Consider the following 6000-nt stretch of genomic DNA (forward strand, 5'->3'; position numbering starts at 1 on the left):
GGCAGCCTCCGTGCACCCCGAGGGCGGCCGGGACGGGGAACTAGGGCCTGTGCCCTCGGCCCCCAAGGCTGCGGGCTGGCCGCGGGGCAGAGGCTCGCTCCCCTCGGCGTTTGCAGATGAGGACTCGGGGCTTGGGAAGATGTAAGAACTTGCCTCTGCTCCTGGGGGGCGAGGCCGGCCTGACCCCGCCGTCAGCCCCTCGCCCCCTCACCCTGAGCCCTAGGCTTTCTCAAAGCATATTTATTCGTTTATTGGTAACACTGGCAAAGTACACACACGTACACGTCCCTGCAGCCGCAGGGGGGGACGCCCCCGGGGCGCGGGGGACGCTGGCGGGGCGGGGGCGCCTCCCCGCCTGCCCGGGCCCCCGCGTGCTGCCAAGCCGCAGCCCCTCCCCCCGCCCCCCCGCGGGCAGCGCCGCGCAGAAGCCCCCAGGCCGGCCCCGCGGGCGCCCGGGGCAGCTGGGCCGGCGCCGCTCACCAGGCGCCCCCCGGGGGCCCCCACGGGCAGCCGCGCGGGCCGGGGCTGGGCGGGCCGGCGGGGGAGGCGGCCGGCGCCATCCGCGGCCCCGCGCTGCCCCCTGGCGGCCGGCGCGCGCACGGCGCCTCACCTGGCCGCCCCCGGCCCGCGGCCCCGGCCCCGCGCGGGGGCTGCGCAGCTGTCCCCCGGCCTCGTCAGGAATGCGTCCGCAGCTGGCCTCCCCCGGGAACCCGAAATCGGAGCCCTGGGGCACCCGGCCCAGGGCAGGGGCGCGGCCGAGCCCCGTCTCCCGCCTGGGAAAGCCGGCCCGGGGCCCCTTCCCCGATTCTGAGGCCTTGGGGGGGGGGGCGTCTCTTTGGGAAGGAGTCAAGGCCTCGAGGACTTTTTCCTCGGGCCACGGGCCACGGGCCACGCGCCCACCCCCCCCAGACTCCTCTGGATCACTGGAGCCCGCTCCCTGCTAGGAACCCGTCACTGGCAGGGAGGAATGTTCCAGAAAGAGTTTCTGGGCCTTGGGGGAGCACTTTCCTTAGTCTCAGAGAGGCCACGCGATTTTCCCAAGGTCGCACAGCGTGCGGGTGCTGGAGCGGGATTGAAGCCCGGTCTGCCCGCCCACCCGCCAGCAACCCCAGGGCCCAGGCGGCGCCCGGCCCCTGCAGTGGCCCCCGTGCCCCGTCCAGCACACCGCCAGGAAGCTGCCGGCCGGAGGTCCTGGCTATTTCACAGTGGGGGCTAGGGAAGGAGGCCGCCAGCGAGGCCAGGGCGCACCGGACAAGGGATGCGCCGCCGCCTGCCGACCCAGAATCCAGGGAGAGACCCCCACCCCACGTCTACCTCCTCGGCCTGGGGGGTGCCCGAGGGGGGCCGCTGCAGGGGCGGCCCAGGGTGCTCTGCAGGCAGGGGGGCTTGGGAAAGGCTCGAGGAAACGCCTGCGAGGCGAGGGGCGTACCCGCAAGGCAGCCTGTGTGTCTGACCCCCCCCCCCCACCGCCCTTCGGGTGGGGGCCCTGACCGCAACCTCCTCGTGGCCCTCTTTCACCCTCCCCGGGTCTCGGGCGCCTCCGCTGCACCCGGGCTCCCCACGCCTGCCACCCTCCCCGGCTGCCCGCTCATCTGCGCCGGCCGTGCTTGGGACGCCCCCCCGAGGGCCCCCGGCTCCCACCCGCCCAGTCTGCTCCCGGCACAGGGCCCAGCCTGGCCACTTCCAGCCCACCAGCGCCCCTCCCCCCGGCCTCCAGCTCCGTCCCCCACGGTGGGTGCTGGACAAGGGCCTGGGCCCGGCAGCGGCCAGCTGGAGCCAGCGCTGCCCCCGCCGGCGGGAGACCCCGGGGAAGCCGCGACCCTCCCGGCCTCCACCTTCTCCCCCCAAAACGGGGCCGGTGGCCGCCACCGCCCCCCCCCCACGGGAACCGCCCCCCACCCCCAACCCGAGAGCCGGGAGGCCCCGGGCTGCGGGGCGGCCGCGTGGCCGCGGGCCCAGCCTCGGCGCCCGGCGCGGGGGGAAGCTTTCCGGTGCACGCTTGGCGGCGGCCCAGGGGCCGGGCGCGGCAAGAACGTCCTCCCGCACCGAGTTCCCGCGCGCCGCTTCCCTCCCCGCCCCCCAGGACGGGCTGTTCTCGGGGCGCTGCCAGGCACGTCCTCCGCAGGTGCTGGCCTTCTGGAGACGCGGCCACAGGCCGCAGAGCGCGATTGGCGAGCTCCGATTACAGGGGCTGCCTTGTGCTCGGGGTCCCGGCCAGGGGGGTGGTCCCAGCTCCCCGGAGCCGGCGGGAGGGGCGGGCAGGGCCCGGGCGGCCGCGGGAAGGAACCAGCGGGTTCCGGGAATGGACGCCGACAGCCGGCCACCCCACCTCCAAAAGGGGCCCTGGGCCGCTCCTCTCGGGGGTCTCCAGGGGGGTGGGGGGACTTCCGGCCTCACGCAGCTTGCCTGCGGCTTGACTAGTTTGAGCCCCGGAGGCCGGGACACTGGGCCAGCTGGGCATCCGAGGCTCCCGCCAGACCCTCTCAGGGCTGGGGGGGGGGGGGTCCCCAGGGACAGACACGGATGGGGGGGTCTCAGGGCCCATGGGCTCCCCCTCCCCTCCCGCAGGTCGAAGCCAGGAGGGCGTCCCCAGGCCCAGCTGCTCGCTTTGCCAGAGAAAAACAAATCCGGGAGTGCACAGATCCCCCCTCCCTGCTCGCCCGGCCACGGCGCCCCCCAGGCGTCTTGATGAGCACGTGGGGTCACTATGGCCAGCACCTCTGCCCACCGGGCCAGCGGGAGCCCTGCGCCGGGCAGGGCTGGGGGAGCCACCTCCAGAGAGGGGCCGATGGGGGATCCCGTCGGGCGCCCCCAGCCCTCCCCCATCACAGGGAGGGGCTGCCGAGACCCGGCCCGCGGCCACGAGGAGGCAGGCAGGGAGCCAAAGGGGCCCCTGCCCCCCGCCAGGACAGCTCCACAGAGGCGCTGCAGGCCGCGGGCTGCGCACAGTAGGAGCTCGGGCTGGGGTAGCGGCCCTCCCCCCGACCCGCTGTGTAAGTGGGACCCCTGGACCGCCAGGCCGGGGCAGGGACGACCCCGGCCTTTGCCGTCACCGCGGCCGCTGCCCGGAGGACAGGGGCTGGAGAGGCCCGCAGGGGCCTCTGGGTCCAGCCTCCTTGGCCGAGGAGGCCACTCAGCTCAGGACATCTTCAAAGGTTTTTTCATGAACAGGGCCACATTCGCGGGGGCAGGGCTTGGCCAGCCTCAGTTTCCCCAGCCCGGTGCCTAGTGAGCAAGTGTGAGGTGGCTCTCCCTGGACCCTGCTACCTGGTGACAAACGCTCTGGCCTTGCTGGACGGTCACCATTCTGCCTTGAAGCTCTCGTTCTTTTCTGAGTGCACAAGTCGGGGTGAGGCATCCCTTGGGGGGGTCCTGGAAACTGGGCACCCGTGACCCGTGGTCTCTGGCCCTTGTGCTACTGCCCCAACTGTTTCTCCACCTCCAGCATCATCCCTTCCTGGAGGCCAAGGCCCAGCGGGAGTCTGTGTGGCCGCAGGGGACCCACGAGGACAGAGTGACCAGCCGTCCCTGTCTGCCCCCACCTCCCTAGTTCCAGCAGTCCCGAGAAATCGGGACCAGGCAGTGCCGGGCAGCAGGTTGCCCCACACAAGGGTGCCCCCAAGCCCAGGGTGGGCCCCCCAAGAGCGGGAATCCCAGCTCCCCTTCCTGTCCCCCCTGGCAGGCTGGCCGTATGGAAGGAAGAGGACACAGCTTCTCTCAGGCTGCACCCCAGGACCCCGGGGCCCCCAACACCTCCGGCCTTCAGGAACCATGTCCGTGTGGCCTTCTTGCCCCGAGTGCCCCACATCCCCCCCGGCAGCCACTGTAGGCCCCCCCATCGAGGCCTTGACCCCTCGGGGTTGCGGGAGCCCCGGTCCCAGCCAGGCCAGGTGCAGAGCGGAGCCCGGCAAGCGAGGGGCCCCCGGAAGAGGCTGTGTCCACGCAGCAGCCACAGCAGCACGAGAGGCCGGGCCCAGCCCCTCCTCCCGGCACTGAGACTCCATCCCCAGCCTCAGACTCTAGAAGTTTCCTCGCCCGCCCAGGCAGCACACGAGGCACCCACAGAGGAGCGGCACAGGCCCCGGGACCGGCGGGAGGGGTCCGCAGGCCAGAGGGGGCGGGGCCGGCTCCTGGGGAGAGGGGCCTCTGAATCCGCCTGCCCAGATTCCGCCGCTCAAGGACAGCCCTGCCAGCGCGGCCGGGGGACGTCGGGGCGGTGCCGCGAGGGGCCCTGGACTCTAAAACGTGGGCTCCGGGCGACGCCTGCTGGCCGGAGCCTGGAACTGCCTGTCGCTGTTGGAGGCAGGCGTGGTCTGCCCGGTGAGGGCAACTGGCCGCGCTGGGCCTGCGCCACTTTGGTCCTGCCGCGGACAGGCCTTGGGCCGACCCTGAGAGTAGCAATAACAAGTCAATGGGGATAATTCAGGCACCCTGCAATCTCCCTCCAGGGGACTGTCCTGACCCGCCCCAGTGCCCACGGCCCCCAGCCCAGCACCCCAGTGCTGGCAGCTCCTGGCCCAGCACCCCAGTACCTGTGACCCACCCCGGTGCCCGTGGCCCCCACACGCCGTAAGCAATGAGCAGTTTGCCACCACTGTCATTTAAAAAAAACATGTTTTTCTTTCTTAACTCCACCTCCCCTCAGGGTTCCCCTTTGTGGCAAAACTTGAAAGAGGCATCCAGACGCCCTCAGCCCCTCGTTGTTCCTCAGCTCTCCCGCTGCCCCCCAACTGCCCTGGCCAAAGCCACCGTGGCCTGAGCCGACCGGCCCTGCTCTCTGACAGCCCGGCTGCCGGGCCCGGCCCAGGCTGGCTCCTCCCCTCTGCCTTCTCTCCTGCGCCCCCGGTGCCCCCCGCTCCCGCTGGCCGGTCCCCTCCCTGGCTCCTCACACCAATCGCCTAGCATTGGGGTTCAGCCTCAGCCCACGCCTGCTCTTCCCCGCGCCCAGGAACCCCACCATCACCCTCTGACAGAGGTGGGGCCTGCCACATCTCAGCTCACACCACGGCCCCAGAGGCCAGGACCCGGGCCGGGCTGCGTCCAGCCGCCAGCTCGCCGTCCCCACGCGCACGGTCAGCCCCACGCTCCCCAGCTGACGCCCGCGCCCACCTGCAGGGCGCCTCGTGCCCCTCGCCCAATCCATCAGGCTCTTCCTGCACCAGGCCTGTCCGTCTCATCTGGACGCTGCCGCTGCCACACCCCTCGGCCCCTCTTCAGCACAGCAGCTGGAGGATCCTTCTAGAAGCTCAGGCAGCCTCAGAGCCCCGCGGCGGCTCACCCGCAGAGCAAAGCCGCAGTGCTCACGAGCTCCCCGGTCCTGCTCTGGCACCACGTTGACTGCGCATCACCTGCCCCTCTCCCACGCTCTAGAGGGGCGGCACACAGCAGGTGCTCAATACGTGTCTGGGGTTAAGGGAGCTGCCGCCACCCGCGTGGGGCGCTTGAGCAGTGGGTGGCGTTAGGGCGCTCAGCCTCGGGGTTGCCAGCTCCTGGGTGGTGCCCCTCTCGCCCCACGGCCTCCCTTGCGCAGCAGTCGCGGTCTCCAGCCCTCAGCAGCCGGAGCTCCGGTGCATCTCTCCGCCCGCACCCCTGGGCCCAGCCCTCTGGTGCTCCTGGGGGCCTTACTGCGGCGGCGAGACCCTCTGTGTCCGGGGCCTTGGCCGCACGACCCTCACCCCACTGCAGACCCCTTGCCCCGGCCCCATCCAGGGCCCGCGGTTCCCTAAACGTCAAGCTGGGCCCACCTCGGAGCCCTGTCTGTGCCCTTCGGCACCTGGCCCTCATGTCCCCTCCCCTTGTGTCCCCTCCCGTCGTGGGCCGGCAGAACTGGCCCCGAGGCCGGCGGTGGGTGCGGGAAGCACGGAGGAGGGAGCCCCCTGGGGGCGCTTGTCGGTCGGCTGAGTGAGCGGGCCAGCGGCGTCCAGGGCCCCCGTGCGTCCTCATCCGGCCTGAAGCCGATTTTCCCAGGCTTGGTCTAAACCCGGAAGTGCGCCCCGCCCA

This window comes from Dasypus novemcinctus, chromosome 10 (assembly GCF_030445035.2).
Source record: "Dasypus novemcinctus isolate mDasNov1 chromosome 10, mDasNov1.1.hap2, whole genome shotgun sequence".
Taxonomy (NCBI): domain Eukaryota; kingdom Metazoa; phylum Chordata; class Mammalia; order Cingulata; family Dasypodidae; genus Dasypus; species Dasypus novemcinctus.